The 19,813-nt window shown below is 41.3% G+C and overlaps 1 pseudogene; it reads left to right on the forward strand.

Moving 5' to 3' along the window:
* The window catches only part of LOC122910183, a 28,455-nt pseudogene that overhangs the window by 1,078 nt on the left and 7,564 nt on the right, over positions 1-19,813 (forward strand).

The following is a 19,813-nucleotide window of genomic DNA, read 5'->3' on the forward strand; positions in this document are numbered from 1 at the left end:
ATTTAAGATGTTTTCTAGTTCCGCTTTCTTTGTTTTAAAAATCACTGTTTCAATCTACTTTAAAAGAATGGTGTTTCTTTTCTTATCCAAATTGACCCAAAAATGTCCATTTACATTTAGCCCTTAAGATTAAGAAAAAAAAAAGAAAGTTGCTGTTCCTTTTCTTCCCCTGCCCTTTCAACTCCCACTTTCCTGCATTTGGTTTGTATTTCACTCATTCACTTCCCACAGTCCCAGAGCTATGTCGTCCGCAAAACAGAAGAGACTGGTCCTGGCAATTCCAGTGGCTTCTCTATTCCCATGTTACACTGCCCTGTGCAGGAGTTGGTTCAAATTCTACTGGCTCCAATTTATAACATCCTTTAAAAAAATTTAAAAACAATCAAAGCACGATTCACCACCCCACCCCCTACCCTTACTACCATAAACAAAAACAAAACAAAAAAACAACCAGCCATGAAAAAGGAGGTGGTCCAGTTCTTATGTAAAATCTGGCTGGTGTTACAATAATGCTGATTAAACGAGCAAACCCTGATGTCTCTGTGCATGACTGAACTGAAGCCTGGTCTGGTCTGCTTTGGGAAACCCACATCTGTGGCAATCCCAGAGGTCATTGCCAACCACAGGACACAGTGCACTTGTGTGAGGAATCTCTCACCAGAGAGGTTTCTGAGGCCGAAGGTTGATTGTTCTCCCTGTAGCCACGGTAGAAGATATCTGGTCATTGCCCACAATGCTGAAGCCAGAATATCCATGTGAAATTCCATGCTCACCTGTCACCAAGCTCCATCTGAATGTGCCACGGAGCTCGCTCTCCCGGATCCTCAGTGCAGCACGACCCCACTATGACCCTCCCTTGACACAGTTTGACACTTTGCGAGGTTGGAAAGGGTGGCACTTGGCTGTCGCTAGAAGCAGTGTGGGGTTGCCGGTGCCCTGCTGGCCCCTTCATTTGGAGCAGGAGACCAGCCCCAGAACAAGATGGCACTCCCTCTCCCTCTGCACTCACAGACTTTGCAGAGTCCACTTGAAGCTCATTCAGCAATATCCTTTACATGTGTTTTATATTGTTTTGAATTTCTTTTCTTATGGTTCATATATATAATGGAATATTACTCAGCCATCAGTAAGGAGGAATACCTACTGTTTACATCGACATGGATAGAACTGGAGGGGATTATGCTAAGTGGAATAAGTCAAGCAGAGAAAGACAATTATCATATGGTATCACTCATATGTTGAATATAAGAAATAGTGCAGAGGATCCTGGGGGAAGGGAGAGAAAACTGAATAGGAAGAAACAGACGGAGACAAACCATGAGAGACTGTTGACTCTGGAAAACAAATTGAGGGTTACAGAAGGGAGGGGAGTAGGAAGAGGGGATAACCAGGTGATGGACATTAAGGAGGGCATGTGATGTGATGAGCACTGGGTGTTAACACTCAACTGATAAGTTATTGAACACTACATCAAAAACTAATGATGGGGGTGCCTGGGTGGCTCAGTGGGTTAAGCCTCTGCCTTCAGCTCAAATCATGATCTCAGGGTCCTGGGATCAAGCCCTGCATCGGGCTCCCTGCTCAGCGGGGAGCCTGCTTTCCCCCCTCGCTCTGCCTGCCTCTCTGCCTACTTGTGATGTGTCAAATAAATAAATAAAAATCTTAAAATTTAAAAAAAAAAGTCAGTGCTGACAATGAAATACACCTGACTTTCAAAAAAAAAAAAAAAAAGGAGAGCAACTATAAAAAAACAATTAATAATGTACTGTATGTTGGTTAATCGAACTTAAATTAAATAAATAAATAAAGACAAACAAACACTGAGAGAATTCATTAGCAGTCCTACACTCCCAAAACCGTTAAAGTTGAATGTAAGTAAAACCATACCAAACAGGGGCGCCTGGGTGGCTCAGTGGGTTGAGCCTCTGCCTTCGGCTCAGGTCATGATCTCAGCATCCTGGGATCGAGTTCCCCATCGGGCTCTCTGCTCAGCAGGTAACCTGCTTCCTCCTCTCTCTCTGCCTGCCTCTCTGCCTACTTGTGATCTCTGTCTGTCAAAATAAATAAATAAAATCTTAAGAAATAAAAATCATACCAAACAGAAACTTAGATCTACACAATGAAGAGTGTTAGAGACTGTAAATATGCAAATATGCAAATGTAAAGGGCAAATACATGTCTCTGTTGCTCATATATGCAAAGAAGGAATGAGAGCCAGAGACTTTCATTTTGTGAGGAGACCACCAGGCAACAGAAGTTTCCTTTTGTTTCCTAATTAAGTTTTTTTTGTTTTAATAACAGTATAGTGTTATATTAGTTTCAGGTGCACAATATAGTGATTCAACAATTCTATACATGACTCAGTGCTCATCCAGGTAAAGGTCCTCTTCAATTCCATCACTTATTTCACAGCCACCTTCCCTCTGGTAACCATCTGTTTGTTCTCTATTGTTAAGACAGAAGTTTCTTTTTAAAATGAAAAGCACTTATTGAAAATACAAAGGCAAGTTATGCACATGCAAATGGGAATTATTTATTATTGTCCAGCTTTGAGGTATATTTGACATATAAGATTGCCTAAGTTTAAGGTGTACAATATGTTGATCTGATGCACTTATATATTGCAAAATGATTACCATTCAGTGTTAGCTGACTACTGTATCATGTCACATAATTACCATTTCTTTTTTTGTGATAACATTTAAGATTTAAGATTTCCTCTCTTAGCAACTTCCAAATATATAATACCATATTGTCATCTAAAGTCACTATATCATATATTTGATACCTAGAATTTATTCATCTTCTAAATGAAAGTTCATACCCTTTGACTAACATCTTCCCTTTTCCTCCATCCTCCAGCTTCTGGTAATTACACTCTACACTCTGTTTCTATTAGTTCTGTTGTTTTAGATTCCACATATAATTGAGAGCACATGGTATTTGTCTTTCTCTGTTTGACTTATTTCACTTAGCCTAATACCCTCAAGAACTGTCCATGACGTCATAAATGGCAAAAGGTTCTTGGCTGAATAATACTCCATTATATTCATCTTCTTTATCCACTTTTATTGATCATGTATTAGTTTTTAGAGATGCCATAACAAAATACCACCCAAAAAAGGCAGCTGACATTTCTGCAAAGAAATGTTAGACATCCAGATCGCCAATAGGCACATGAAAAAGTGCTCAACATCACTAGACACCAGGGAAATACAAATCAAAACCACAATGAGATATCACCTCACACCAGTCAGAATGGCTAAAATTAACCAGTCAGGAAACGACAGACGTTGGCAAGGATGTGGAGAAAGGAGATCCCTCCTACACTGTTGGTGGGAATGCAAGCTAGTGCAGCCACTCTGGAAAACAGCATGGAGGTTCCTCAAACAGTTGAAAATAGAGCTACCCTATGACCCAGCAATTGTAGTACTGGGTATTTACCCTAAAGATACAAATGTAGTGATCCAAAGGGGCATGTGCACCCAAATGTTTATAGCAGCAATGTCCATGATAGCCAAACTATGTAAAGTACCTAGGTGTCCTTCAACAGATGAATGGATAAAGAAGATGTGATTATACACACACACACATCAATTTATATATATCAATCTATACACACACACACACACGCACACATACACAATGGAATACTATGCCGCCATCAAAAGAAATGAAATCTTGCTATTTGCAACAACGTGGATAGAAATAGAGAGTATTATGCTAAGTGAAATGAGTCAATCAGAAAGACAATTTTATGATCTCTCCGATATGAGGAATTTGAAAGGTAGGCTGGGGGCTTGTGTGGGGTAGGGAAGGAAAAAATAAAACAAGGTGGGATCGGGAGGGAGACAAACCATAAGAGACTCTTAATCTCACGAAACAAACTGAGGGTTGCTGGGACATGGGTGGGGAGGTAGGGATAGGGTGGCTGGGTTATGGACATGGGGGAAGGTATGTGCTATGGTGAATGCTGTGAAGTTTGTAACCCTGATGATTCACAGACCTGTACCCCTGGGGCAAATAATACATTATAGGATTAAAAGAAAAAAGAAGGCAGCTGAAAACCACATAAATTTTTCTTTTCCTTTCACAATTCTGGAGGACAGAAGTCTGAAATCAAGGTGTTGGCAGGTCCTAACTCCAACTGAAACTTGTAGGGATAATCCTACCTTGTTTCTTCTAGGTTCTGGTGCCTGAAGGCATTCTTTAGCTTATAGATACATCAGTCCTAGCCCTGCATCTTTTGTCACTAGACATCTTTCCTCTTCTGTTTCCTTCTTTTTCCAATTCACATGGTGAATGACCTCATCTTAATTAATTTTATCTGTGATAATCCTATTTTCAAATAAGGCCATAGTTGGTGGGACAGGGAAGGGTGGTTAGAAACTTCAACATATCTTTTGAGGGTATACAATTCAATCCCTAACGGGGCTCCATTACACAGGACTGTCGGTGTGGTTGGTTTCAGCTCCCAGTGTGACCCAAAGCTCCTATCCTAAATCACATGGTTGGTCTTTCTGGGGTGGTGAGCCCCTACTCCGTGACTACTGGATGTAGCCAGTCTCTTCCCTAAAAAAAAAGACATTCCTGCAAGATATGACATTCATTACTTGCCAGACACAAAGACAAAGGCCAAGACTCTCTGGGCAAGGCCAAATTCTTTACTATGGAAAGCCCTGAGGATTTGCTACTGTCTTTCCTAAAACACTATAGAAATAAAAGATCCAGTTTTTTGGAAAACCACAAATATACTGACAACAAAGAAATTGCTCACCAGCTTCTTAGTCAAAAAATAAAAAATGAGGAGGAGGAGTCAAGATGGTGGAGAAGTAGCAGGCTGAGACTACCTCAGCTAGCAGGAGATCAGCTAGAGAGCTTATCTAAAGATTGCAAACACCTGCAAATCCATCGGCAGATCAAAGAGAAGAAGAACAGCAATTCTAGAAACAGAAAAACAACCACTTTCTGAAAGGTAGGACTGGCGGAGAAGTGAATCCAAAGCGACGGGAAGATAGACCCCGGGGGGAGGGGCCGGCTCCCGGCAAGCGGCGGAGCAACGGAGCACAAAATCAGGACTTTTAAAAGTCTGTTCTGCTGAGGGACATCTCTCCGGAGGCTAAACCGGGGCGAAGCCCACACGGGGTCGGCGTGACCTCAGGTCCCGCGGGGTCACAGAAGGATCGGAGGTGTCTGAGTGTCGCAGAGCTTGTGGATATTGGAACGGGAAAGCCGACTGCAGAGACAGAGCCGACAGTAAGCTCGCAGCTCGGTGTTGCCTTGAACCAGTCGCAAGCTCGGTGAGCTCGGAGCGTGGCCAGAGGTTAGGCAGACGCGAGTTACCAGGAGCAGTTCGCTGAGGGCGCACAGGGGAGCGGGGCCCTGGGCTCTCGGCTCCTCCGGGCTGGAGACCAGGAGGCCGCCATTTGTATTCCCGTCCTCCGGAACTCTACGGAAAGCGCTCAGGGAACAAAAGCTCCTGAAAGCAAAGACGAGCAGATCACTCAGCCCGGCCCCTGGTAAGGGCGGTGTAATTCCGCCTGGGGCAAAGACACTTGAGAATCACTACAACAGGCCCCTCCCCCAGAAGATCAACAAGAAATCCAGGCAAGACCAAGTTCACCTACCAAGGAGTGCAGTTTCAATACCAAGGAGAGAGCAGCAGAATTCCAGAGGAGGAGAAAACAAACCACAGAACTCATGGCTTTCTGCCTGTGATTTTTTAGTCTTGCAGTTAATTTAATTTTTTCTTTTTCATTTTTTTTCTCTTCTTCTGCTAAAATTTTTTATAACTTTTACCCTTTTCTTTCTAACGTTTTTTAACTAGATTATCTAATATATATATATTTTTTCTTTTTTATACTTTTCTTTATTCATTTTCTTTTTTTTAATTCTTTTTTTTTCTTTCTTTCTTTTTGAACCTCTTTTTATCCCCAATCAGAAGAGATCCTAATCTCTTCAATCTTTTTTTTCTTAATTCTTTTTTAAATTCTTGATTGAATTTTTAATTCAATCTCTTTTTTTTTAATTCTTTTTTTCTTTCTTTCTTTTTGAACCTCTTTTTATCCCCAAATCAGAAGAGATCCCAATCAGAAGAGATTGGGAGATCCCAATCAAAGGAGATCCCAATCAGAGGAGATCCCTCACCCAATCGTGAGGGGGGAGAAATCCCCCCGCATGATTTGGGATCTCTTCTGATTTGGTTAAAGCATATTTTCCTGGGATTGTTGCCACCCTTTTAGTATTTTACTTGCTCCTTCATATACTCTTAGCTGGACAAAATGACAAGGCGGAAAAATTCACCACAAAAAAAAGAACAAGAGGCAGTACCGAAGGCTAGGGACCTAATCAATACAGACATTGGTAATATGTCAGATCTAGAGTTCAAAATGACAATTCTCAAGGTTATAGCCGGGCTTGAAAAAGGCATGGAAGATATTAGAGAAACCCTCTCCAGAGATATAAAAGCCCTTTCTGGAGAAAAAAAAGAAAATCTAACCAAGTTGAAATCAAAAAGGCTATTAATGAAGTTCAATCAAAAATGGAGGCTCTCACTGCTAGGATAAATGAGGCAGAAGAAAGAATTAGCAATATAGAAGACCAAATGACAGAGAATAAAGAAGCTGAGCAAAAGAGGGACAAACAGCTAGTGGACCATGAGGGGAGAATTCGAGAGATAAGTGACACCATAAGACGAAACAACATTAGAATAATTGGGATTCCAGAAGAAGAAGAAAGAGAGAGGGGAGCAGAAGGTATACTGGAGAGAATTATTGGGGAGAATTTCCCCAATATGGCAAAGGGAACGAGCATCAAAATTCAGGAGGTTCAGAGAACGCCCCTCAAAATCAATAAGAATAGGCCCACACCCCGTCACCTAATAGTAAAATTTACAAGCCTTAGTGACAAAGAGAAAATCCTGAAAGCAGCCCGGGAAAAGAAGTCTGTAACATACAATGGTAAAAATATCAGATTGGCAGCTGACTTATCCATAGAGACCTGGCAGGCCAGAAAGAGCTGGCATGACATTTTCAGAGCACTAAACGAGAAAAACATGCAGCCAAGAATACTATATCCAGCTAGGCTATCATTGAAAATAGAAGGAGAGATTAAAAGCTTCCAGGACAAACAAAAACTGAAAGAATTTGCAAACACCAAACCAGTTCTACAGGAAATACTGAAAGGGGTCCTCTAAGCAAAGAGAGAGCCTACAAGTGGTAGATCAGAAAGGAACAGAGACAATATACAGTAACAGTCACCTAACAGGCAATACAATGGCACTAAAATCATATCTCTCAATAGTTACCCTGAATGTTAATGGGCTAAATGCCCCAATCAAAAGACACAGGGTATCAGAATGGATAAAAAAACAAAACCCATCTATATGTTGCCTCCAAGAAACTCATTTTAAACCCGAAGACACCTCCAGACTTAAAGTGAGGGGGTGGAAAAGAATTTACCATGCTAATGGACATCAGAAAAAAGCAGGAGTGGCAATCCTTATATCAGATCAATTAGATTTTAAGCCAAAGACTATAATAAGAGATGAGGAAGGACACTATATCATACTCAAAGGGTCTGTCCAACAAGAAGATCTAACAATTTTAAATATCTATGCCCCCAACGTGGGCGCAGCCAACTATATAAACCAATTAATAACAAAATCAAAGAAACACATCAACAATAATACAATAATAGTAGGGGACTTTAACACTCCCCTCACGGAAATGGACAGGTCATCCAAGCAAAAGATCAACAGGGAAATAAAGGCCTTAAATGATACACTGGATGAGATGGACATCACAGATATATTCAGAACATTTCATCCCAAAGCAACAGAATACACATTCTTCTCTAGTGCACATGGAACATTCTCCAGAATAGATCACATCCTCGGTCCTAAATCAGGACTCAACCGGTATCAAAAGATTGGGATCATTCCCTGCATATTTTCAGACCACAATGCTCTGAAGCTAGAACTCAACCACAAGAGGAAGTTTGGAAAGAACACAAATACATGGAGACTAAACAGCATCCTTCTAAAGAATGAATGGGTCAACCGGGAAATTAAAGAAGAATTGAAAAAAATCATGGAAACAAATGATAATGAAAATACAACGGTTCAAAATCTGTGGGACACAACAAAGGCAGTCCTGAGGGGAAAATATATAGCGGTACAAGCTTTTCTCAAGAAACAAGAAAGGTCTCAGGTACACAACCTAACCCTACACCTAAAGGAGCTGGAGAAAGAACAAGAAAGAAACCCTAAGCCCAGCAGGAGAAGAGAAATCATAAAGATCAGAGCAGAAATCAATGAAATAGAAACCAAAAAAACAATAGAACAAATCAACCAAACTAGGAGCTGGTTCTTTGAAAGAATTAATAAAATTGATAAACCCTTGGCCAGACTTATCAAAAAGAAAAGAAAGGACCCAAATAAATAAAATCATGAATGAAAGAGGAGAGATCACAACTAACACCAAAGAAATACAAACTATTATAAGAACATACTATGAGCAACTCTACGCCAACAAATTTGACAATCTGGAAGAAATGGATGCATTCCTAGAAACATATAAACTACCAAAATTGAACCAGGAAGAAATAGAAAGCCTGAACAGACTTATAACCAGTAAGGAGATTGAAGCAGTCATTAAAAATCTCCAAACAAACAAAAGCCCAGGGCCAGATGGCTTCCCGGGGGAATTCTACCAAACATTTAAAGAAGAAATAATTCCTATTCTCCTGAAACTGTTCCAAAAAATAGAAATGGAAGGAAAACTCCCAAACTCATTTTATGAGGCCAGCATCACCTTGATCCCAAAACCAGACAAGGATCCCATCAAAAAAGAGAGCTATAGACCAATATCATTGATGAACACAGATGCAAAAATTCTCACCAAAATACTAGCCAATAGGATTCAACAGTACATTAAAAGGATTATTCACCACGACCAAGTGGGATTTATCCCAGGGCTGCAAGGTTGGTTCAACATCCGCAAATCAGTCAATGTGATACAACACATCAATAAAAGAAAGAACAAGAACCATATGATACTCTCAATAGATGCTGAAAAAGCATTTGACAAAGTACAGCATCCCTTCCTGATCAAAACCCTTCAAAGTGTAGGGATAGAAGGCACATACCTCAATATCATCAAAGCCATCTATGAAAAACCCACTGCAAATATCATTCTCAATGGAGAAAAACTGAAAGCTTTTCCGCTAAGGTCAGGAACACGGCAGGGATGTCCATTATCACCACTGCTATTCAACATAGTACTAGAAGTCCTAGCCTCAGCAATCAGACAACAAAAGGAAATTAAAGGCATCCAAATCGGCAAAGAAGAAGTCAAATTATCACTCTTCGCAGATGATATGATACTCTATGTGGAAAACCCAAAAGACTCCACTCCAAAACTGCTAGAACTTGTACAGGAATTCAGTAAAGTGTCAGGATATAAGATCAATGCACAGAAATCAGTTGCATTTCTCTACACCAACAACAAGACAGAAGAAAGAGAACTTAAGGAGTCAATCCCATTTACAATTGCACCCCAAACCATAAGATACCTAGGAATAACCAAAGAGGCTAAGAATCTATACTCAGAAAACTATAAAGTACTCATGAAAGAAATTGAGGAAGACACAAAGAAATGGAAAAATGTTCCATGCTCCTGGATTGGAAGAATAAATATTGTGAAAATGTCTATGCTACCTAAAGCAATCTACACATTTAATGCAATTCCTATCAAAGTACCATCCATCTTTTTCAAAGAAATGGAACAAATAATTCTAAAATTTATATGGAACCAGAAAAGACTCGAATAGCCAAAAGGATATTGAAAAACAAAGCCAAAGTTGGTGGCATCACAATTCCGGACTTCAAGCTTTATTACAAAGCTGTCATCATCAAGACAGCATTGTACTGGCACAAAAACAGACACATAGACCAATGGAACAGAATAGAGAGCCCAGAAATAGACCCTCAACTCTATGGTCAACTAATCTTCGACAAAGCAGGAAAGAATGTCCAATGGAAAAAAGACAGCCTCTTCAATAAATGGTGTTGGGAAAATTGGACAGCCACGTGCAGAAAAATGAAATTGGACCATTTCCTTACACTACACACAAAAATAGATTCAAAATGGATTAAGGACCTCAATGTGAGAAAGGAATCCATCAAAATCCTTGAGGAGAACACAGGCAGCAACCTCTTCGACCTCAGCCGCAGCAACATCTTCCTAGGAACATCGCCAAAGGCAAGGGAAGCAAGGGCAAAAATGAACTTTTGGGATTTCATCAAAATCAAAAGCTTTTGCACAGCAAAGGAAACAGTTAACAAAACCAAAAGACAACTGACAGAATGGGAGAAGATATTTGCAAACGACATATCAGATAAAGGACTAGTGTCCAAAATCTATAAAGAACTTAACAAACTCAACACCCAAAGAACAAATAATCCAATCAAGAAATGGGCAGAGGACATGAACAGACATTTCTGCAAAGAAGACATCCAGATGGCCAACAGACACATGAAAAAGTGCTCCATATCACTCGGCATCAGGGAAATACAAATCAAAACCACAATGAGATATCACCTCACACCAGTCAGAATGGCTAAAATCAACAAGTCAGGAAATGACAGATGCTGGCGAGGATGCGGAGAAAGGGGAACCCTCCTACACTGTTGGTGGGAATGCAAGCTGGTGCAACCGCTCTGGAAAACAGCATGGAGGTTCCTCAAAATGTTGAAAATAGAACTGCCCTATGACCCAGCAATTGCACTACTGGGAATTTACCCTAAAGATACAAACGTAGTGATCCAAAGGGGCACGTGCACCCGAATGTTTATAGCAGCAATGTCCACAATAGCCAAACTATGGAAAGAACCTAGATGTCCATCAACAGATGAATGGATCAAGAAGATGTGATATATATACACAATGGAATACTATGCAGCCATCAAAAGAAACGAAATCTTGCCATTTGCGACAACATGGATGGAACTAGAGCGTATCATGCTTAGCGAAATAAGTCAAGCGGAGAAAGACAACTATCATATGATCTCCCTGATATGAGGGAGTGGTGATGCAACATGGGGGCTTAAGTGGGTAGGAGAAGAATCCATGAAACAAGATGGGATAGGGAGGGAGACAAACCATAAGTGACTCTTAATCTCACGAAACAAACTGTGGGTTGCTGTGGGGAGGGGGGTTGGGAGAAGGAGGGTAGGGTTATGGACATTGGGGAGGGTATGTGCTTTTGGGTAAATTGGAAGGGGTGGTGAACCATGAGAGACTATGGACTCTGAAAAACAATCTGAGGGGTTTGAAGTGGCGGGGGGGTGGGAGGTTGGGGTACCAGGTGGTGGGTATTATAGAGGGCACAGCTTGCATGGAGCACTGGGTGTGGTGAAAAAATAATGAATACTGTTTTTCTGAAAATAAATAAATTGGAAAAAAATAAAAAATAAAAAAAATAAAAATAAAAAATGAAAAATAAATCAGTGAATCTATAGTTGAAGCCTTTAACAGTTAGAATTTAATTCCTAGAAATAACTAGAAAGAATTTTTCATTGTTTAAGAAGTGCCAAGAAGATAGCAGTGAAGTCAGAGTGGAAAAGAGAAGTATTCATGCAAACTCTGAGAAAAGTTTTAGGAATTACTATCACAGTTGGTTTGGGACCCTAAAAGGCCATCCTCACCTCTACATTCTCTTCAAAATCCCTAAAAACTAACCACTATTCTGAATTGGAGATACAACCTCCTTATTAAAAGGAAGGGGAAAGGTGTTGCTTTTAGCATTTATGACTGAGTCCCAAATAAAAGCAGAAAATTCTTAAGGAATTTTTAAAATATTTTTTCAATTTTTAGAATTTCTCTTAAAAGTACCTTCAGGATTTGGGGGTCCAAAAATAAGTAATTGTGTATTTGAAAGGAATCTGCACAGAACGCCCCTTTAAAATTAGTAGTATATTGTTAAATGTACACGAGGTCAACCATATTCCTTTTTTTAAAGATTTTATTTATTTATCTGTCAAGAGAGAGAAAGAGAGCACAAGCCATGGGGAGAAGCAGGCAGAGCGTGAAGCAGGCTCGCAGCAGAGCAAGGAGTCTGATGGACTCGATCCCAGGAGCCTGGATCCTGACCTGAGCCAAAGGCAGGCATTGAACCAACAGAGCCACCCAGGCGCCCCTGCCTAGGCCAACCATATTATAGATGAATCCACAGAAACTGAGTTCAAGAGACAGCTCTTGACCTTTCCCATTTAATTCCAGCAACACAAATCTGACCAGGAAAATAATTTACCAGAAATCAGGTTTAGGGTTTCCCTTTAAAGCTGAATGATTTTAGAAATACCCAAATTCTCCATTCTGCCCTCTTCTGACATCCTGAATCTTACTGAGTTCTCTGAATATCAGATCACCCCTTAGGTCACAAGCACTGCCATTCTGTACTATCGACTTCCATGAGAAGAAACACGAGGGTAACACTGAATAAGTACGACCTGCTTCCAGATCACCAATTTTGGGGATCTCAAACCACAAGCAAACTGAATCTTTTGAAAAGAGGGAAGAAAGGAGAAAATAAAAGGGGGGTGGGGTGGGTTTGGTCTTTAACTTGCTTCCTCTTACTGGATGGCTAAAATGCCCTGTGTCCAACTATTTTCTTTTCCTCTCTCAGGTGATAAGAAGTCACTCTCTCCAAGGACCTTTTCTGACTCATGTATGAAACCCCACCCCAACAGCAACCTGAGCTCCCATCCTCCCTGTAGTACCTTTCTATAGAGCTCACCTGCCTGCACTGTTTTTTTATTTCCTTATCAGACACCAAGCTAGGTAAGGACAAAATCTGTCTAATCTGATCCCCAGATTAAGCATTTAGGTGTAGATCTTCAATATCTAACACGGTATTTGGCACATAGGACTTGTTTCAGTCCATTCAGCTACTAGAACAGAATACCATTTACCGGGTAGCTTATAAATGGTTGAGGTGACTGGGAGGTCCATGATCAAGGTCCTAGCTGATTTGGTGTCTGGAGAGAGCCTGTGTACTGGTTATAGACCACCAGCGGTCTTCTCACTGTGTCCTCACAAAGCTGAAGGGACAGGGAAACTCCCTGGGTCTTTTTTATAAAGACATTAATCTCATTTGTGATGGCTTGACCTTTATGACCTAATCAACCCCCAAGGGCCCCACCTCCTAATACCCTCACACTGGGGGTTCAGATCTCAAAATATGAATCTTGGGGGACACAAACATTCAATCCCTTGCAATACTCAAGGTTGTTTTTTTGTTTTTTGGGGTTTTTTTAGAATGAAATGCTATAGCAGGAAAGAAGTGGGATAGAATGGCAGGGCAGAGCATGGCAAGCAATAGAGTGGAATGAGAGAACAATAATCACACAGATCCCCCTCTGAGTAATTTAACTCCCCAGAAAGGATTCCTTAAACCTATGAAGATTGCCTTGAGCAAAAAAGTAGTTGCATCAGATCCAGCTAACAACTGTACCACAGCTTATTACATGAGACTTGAAGTAATGATGTAATCAACCAAACAGCATGGGAAACAAACCAGTTCAACAACAATATTGCTCCTGCTGGAGATGGCTGAATGTTAGCATGGCCAGGATAACAAGCAATACGGCTGTTCCTTTGGTTTAATCAGGTATTTGGACACTCATTTTCTTTACATGAAAAACATAGCTCAGACCTTCTTTTACTGTCTACATACTTCCCAAGTACGCACCCTTTAGCCCTCTCCTGCATTTTCACCATCCCCAAAGCTTGTCATACAACCTAGATGAAGAGTCACTCTGATATTCTCCCATGATTTATTGAGTTCCTGTGATGTTAGAGGTCTCTGGTTATTTTGAGAGACAAAGTATTCAGAGCACAGGCTTGAGTTGGAGAAATGGATCTGAATGCTGGTTCCAGCACCAAGTAGCTCAGGGTCCCTCAAGCAGCTGTTGAACATCTCTGCACCTCAGTTTTCTCATTTATAAAATAGGACTCAAAATACCTACTTTGTGGAGAAGGCCCCCCATACACTTTTGGGTGTGTTGTGTAGTTCTGTTCACAGATGTAAGGGAAATAAATGAAATGTCAAGTGCCTAACTTTAGCACTCTTGGGTGTTAGCTGATATTATCATGCTACCATGAATGGGCTCCGGACTTTGTCCTCTAGGAGTCTCCAGTGGAAAAAGGGAAATGGTTCACATGTAGCTAGAAAGCAGAATACCCATGACAATTGTCAGTGCAAATAAAGGATAACCGAATGTGGGCAGAAGGGGACTCTGCCCAACTAAGAATGCCTAGCACCTTCTCATTGGCCGGATGAAACATTTTAGAGACACATCCCATTAAAAGTGTCAGTGTGGGGGCTGCCAAGATCAAAGTTAAAAATCTAAGAGGTCAAAATTCATCACTGCAATCTCCACATTCAGGACCAAGTTCGTAATGCAGACAGGGGAGGGCTGTATGTCACATTCTGATATCCAAGTAACAGCTCCAGAAGCTGCAGAAGGGGCCTGAATGCAAGGTGGTTAAAAATTCCTTTCAATTAAGGACCTATCCTGAGCCTGACTTTGAATATAAAACCCTCTGCCCATCAGCATTAATACTCTCATAATGAAACTTTTCCCCAGTCAAGGACTGAGAGGGACAACGTAAGTCAGGATGGTCAGCTTGGAAATGCAGCTGCCTAATCCAGCTCTCCTTGGGGAACGGTTCCAATTAATGACAGTGTGGCATACTGCGAACCGAAAGACAAAGCATGGCTTTCAGCTCTAGTCCATGGAATTCGGCTTGGTAGACTTTTCACGTGTGGGCTTCGCACTTAACTTCAGCAGAACATGGAAGCCTAGTTCTCTATTTTCAGTCTCCTCAGCATGTAACTTCCTAGGCATTACTCAAAGGTAAGTAACTGTTCTAATTGCATGACAAAAATATTCCACACAGCAACTGCTCCTAATAATATACTTACGGTTGGCCATTTCATTACCTGATAATTACCGGATCATTAGAGCAAATAATATATTCTTATGGGATAAACTTATGGCAATAATTTCAGAGAAAAGAACAGGAAAGCACTCTTGCAGTCTCCAGTAGGCAATGTGTAGAATTAGCTATGGAAGGAAAGGAATATAAATGTACTTTTTAAAAGTAAACAGCAATACGATAATATTTATAGTAATTTCTGGATCATGAAGTCAGAGAGGAAATGGCTGGACGGACAGAGCCCAGCCCCCTCATTTTATAGGTAAGAACAAGGAAGGAGGCCACCAGAGTGAAGTGAGCTCAACAGGCTCACAGAGCTAATATAAACACAGTCCATGCGACAATGGGTTTCTATCCCTTATCACAGAGCTCTTTCTTTTTAATGAAAATAATCCCCTAAATGCAACACAGATTTTATTTTTAAAATCTTCACTAGCTGAAATATTCAGGAAGTGCCAAGAACTAGTTAATTGGATTTTCTAATTAAGCTAGATTTAACTAGTGGTTTAACCCCAAACTAATCTTTCGGAGTTACAGTTTTAGAGTGGCTGGAGAGCCCAGATTTAGCCTGTCAAGTCTCTTGCCCTGGTTTCTGGCAGTGACCTCACCCACCACTCCACCTGGCTCACTCCTCCTCATCTTCCAGACAGCAATTTAAATACCTTTTTTCAACCAAGTCTTTCCTACATTCCAGATTAGACAAGCTCTCCCAATTATATGTTCCTAAAGCTCTACCTCCCATTGTGAAATCACCACCTTTTTCTATTTATTTAAGATTTCTTTTTCCCCTCAAGACCGGTTCTCAGACTTGACCATGCATCAGAATCCACGGGAGGGCTGGTTAAAAATACAGAGTCCTGGGCCCTACCCTGCAAGTTCCTAGATCCCATATGGGATGGGGCCTGAGAACTCGCATTTCTAAAAGTTCCAAGGTGATGCTGATGATCCAGAGACCACACTTTACAATCCACTAAGCTGCATTATCAGACTCATGAAGGCAGGAGGGACTGGGTCTGTCTTATTCATTGTTCTATCTCTAGCGCCTAGCACCATGCCTGGCACATAACTGGTTGTAAGGAGAGACGAGGTAAGTGAACGATTTTCTTCACTAAGGCAAAAAGTTATGGCTCCGAATGTTGAGTAGAACATTAAGCGAAGCTTGGTGAAGGGTACATAGGAACTCTACCATCCCATTATCATTTTTCTGTACATCTAAGATTATTCCAAAATAAAAAGTTACATACATATATGGATACATATACATGTATGTATGTTAGGCAATGAACAACAGAACCTTAGTGTATATCGGGCATGAGCATTGGGTGAAAGCAGAGACATTTCCTTTCCCATTCAGTCTGATAGCTTGTCTTGGGCTTCTCTTGCTGGAGATTGCGGCCCACGGTCAAGTGCTCAATAACAACATTCCACAGTGGCTGCTAGTAAACCACTCTGTCGGTCCTTTCCCTGTAATCGTGGCAGACGCATCTGACTTCAACTCCCCCGCACCGAATGAACACACATGCATTTGGGTGATGCTTTCCCTCATTCAGTGTAAGCGTCTTCATCACAGCAAATGACTTCCCAGGGGCCCTTTGAGAGCATGCTAGGCCTGCTGGATGCCAAAGCTGAGACAGCCACCGCCTTCTGGATGACTTACAGACTCTAGGAAGGCCCCTTGGCCCCCAAATATCCCCAATCCTGCCATCAGCCTGGGATTTCCACCAGAAGAGAAAAGAGCCTCGACTTTCAAGCCTTGTGTCTCCATAAGACTACTGCGACAGTAGTAGCCAGTGTGGTAGCACTTTCAAGTCTTGGCCATGATTTCGGCCCAGCTGAAATTATCAGATCAATGGCCTAGATGACAGCCAGCCTCAGGATCCATGTTTAGGAGGGAGGACTGAATGAGGCAGACCTACTTATAGAACTTCAGGGCAAAGGGTACCCATGGAGACTGGGGTCCCTGAGGAGAGGCCTGCAAAAGGTCCTAGAAGGGAGGAAGCAGCTAAATGGTGAACAGCTGGTTGCCGACCAGCCCTGAACCCACCACGCACTTTTGCTGGAACTCATACACAGAAACGGTATGACCCTTGCTTTCTCATTTTCACTGGGCTGCTCTAACAAAATACCACAGACCAGGTGGCTTATCAACAATAAACATGGATTTCTCACAGTTCTGAAAGGTTGAAGTCTGAGACCAAGATGCCAGCATGGCCAGGCTCTCTGCCTGACGAAAGACCACTTTCCCTGAGGCCTCTTTCCTCAGGGCGTGAATCCCACTCACGGAGGCTCCAGGCTCATGACCTGATCAGCTCCAACACGTCCCACTTTCAAATACCACCACCTTGGGGATGAAACTATGGTAGATGAACTTTGAGGGGACAAAACCATTTAGATCATAGCACTTATCTTCAATTCAGATAAAAGCCAAAGAGTAGAAACAGTCGTAAGTAATATAAGTACAGTGTGCCAGAGGCTGGGCAAGGAACCTTATCAACATATCTATGCATTTTGATACTATACCGTCCTGTGTTCTCATCAGATGCTGCTAACAACCATGTGAGGTAGCTATTAGTGTCCTGTCTTTATAGCTGAGTCACTGAGGCTTAGTGAATCAACTCACCCAAGCTCCCACAGTAACTAAGACACACAAGTAGGGTCTGACCTGGGGCTCTCACCATATGCCATGTGGTTTTCTTTGCTAGTCTCCCCAAACTGAAAATGGGTTGGTATTGATCATGTGAAGGGCATAAAGTGTCCAAACCTGTCTCCTTCTGGCTGCCAGTCCTTTGGAAAGTCATTAACCACTGACCATAAACTGCCAAGCCTCAGTTTCCATACATAGGAAGCAGAGTTCCTACTCCACAGTAAGCACAACTTCAGCCTTTGTTGTTATTAATGTTATTTTTTCATGCCTAAAATTACTTTCTTTCAAAATCCTGCTATCTGTGACCACACAGATGGAAATTGAGGGCATTATTCTAAGTGAAATAAGCCAGACAGAGAGAGACAAATACTTTATGTTCTCACTTTTGTGTGAAATCTAAAAAAGTCAAACTCATAGCAAAAGAAAGTAGAATGGGGGGGGCGCCTGGGTGGCTCAGTGGGTTAAGCCTCTGCCTTCGGCTCAGGTCATGATCTCAGGGTCCTGGGATTGAGCCCCACATTGGGCTCTCTGCTCAGCGGGGACCCTGCTTCCCCCTCTTTCTGCCTGCCTCTCTGCATGCTTGTGATCTCTGTGTGTCAAATAAATAAAATCTTAAAAAAAAAGAAAGAAAGAAAGAAAGAAAAAGTAGAATGGTGGTTGTCCAGGGCTGAGGTTCAGAAGAAATAAAGAGATGTTCATCACTGAGTATACATTTTCATGATGGACGCTGGGGAGGGTATGTGTTATAATGAGCAGTGGGTAATATAGAACATTGATGAATCACTGACCTCTACCTATGAAATGAGTAATACAATGACTAAATTTTTTTCTAAAAAGTACAAACTTTCAGAAAGAAGATGAGTAAGTTGTGGGGATCTAATATACAGCATGGTGATTATACAATACTGTATCTTATATGGGAAAGTTGCTAAGAGAGTAGATCTTAAACGTTCTTGCCACAAAAAAAAAAAAAAAGAAATGGTAATAATGCGGCACGATGGAGGGGTTAGCTAATGCAATGGTGGTTCATCGTTTTGCAATATATAAATCAAATCAACACATCGCACACCTTAAACTTACAACATGTTTTAAGACAATTATATCTCCAGAAAGCTGCAGAAAAGTCTTTACTGCCTTTCAGTTGAAGAGCTATTCATTCATTCAAAAACTTCTGTTCTAGAAATGAAGGACAGAGTAATAAACAAGAAAGGAAAATACTGAGACTTCAAGGAAAATACAATTGATAAGTACAAGAAAGTAAAACAAGAGGACTGCAGATGGTGATGCAGGCAGGCTAATAAGAAAACAAGATTCATGATGAATGGGTTGGGGGGAGGGGTGCTTGAGGAGAAGTGATTAGGCAGAGGCCTCTCTGAGGAGCTGGCATATTTAAGGCTGACTGTGACTGCTAAGCAGCCAGTCATATGAAGACTTTAGGAAAGGACGTGTCAGGTGGAGAGATATCAAATGACCAAGGTCAAGAGGTGCAAAGGGGTGTGGCTTGCTGGAGGACCAGAATGAAGACCAGCTTGGCTGGGCCTGGTGTGCAGAGAGTGTAGCAATGGCAAAGCAGACTGGTAAAGTGTGAGTGCCATTCAAAATGCAAAAAGAAGATACTGGACAGTTTGAAGTAGGGCACTGATAGGATTTTTTTTTTTTTTAATCACTTTAGCTGTTGTGGAGGAAATGAAATGTAGGCAGAAGCAGAAGAGCAAAAGGCCACTTAGGATGCTTTAGGATACCCAGATAAGACACGGTAATAACACTGATGAAAGAACAGGGCAACTGGAAAAATGGGCCAACCTACAACGAATTCAAGAAGCTCAACCCCAGTGACTTAGATTCCCAGGAGGTAAGGAGAGAAAGAGAAAACCTCAGTTTGGATCCAGACCCTAGCATTTTAGTTTGAGCAAGCAGGTAGGGAAGACACAGAGAAAAGGAAATTAGGGAAGGAAAAAAAAAAAAGAAGTCTGCCCTGGACATTTAGGTTTGAGATTCCTATGAAACATGTAAGTTGAACACTGTGTAGAATAGGAAATACAAAAATTTAAAGCTCAGAGGAGAGGATAGGTCAAAGGTATATATTTGGAATTATCAAAATTCAGACACTGTCTAAAGCCAGGGGACTAGAGTAGAAACTCTGTACAGAATGTGTAGAGAGATGTAG

The sequence above is a fragment of the Neovison vison genome, chromosome 6, assembly GCF_020171115.1.
Source record: "Neovison vison isolate M4711 chromosome 6, ASM_NN_V1, whole genome shotgun sequence".
Taxonomy (NCBI): domain Eukaryota; kingdom Metazoa; phylum Chordata; class Mammalia; order Carnivora; family Mustelidae; genus Neogale; species Neogale vison.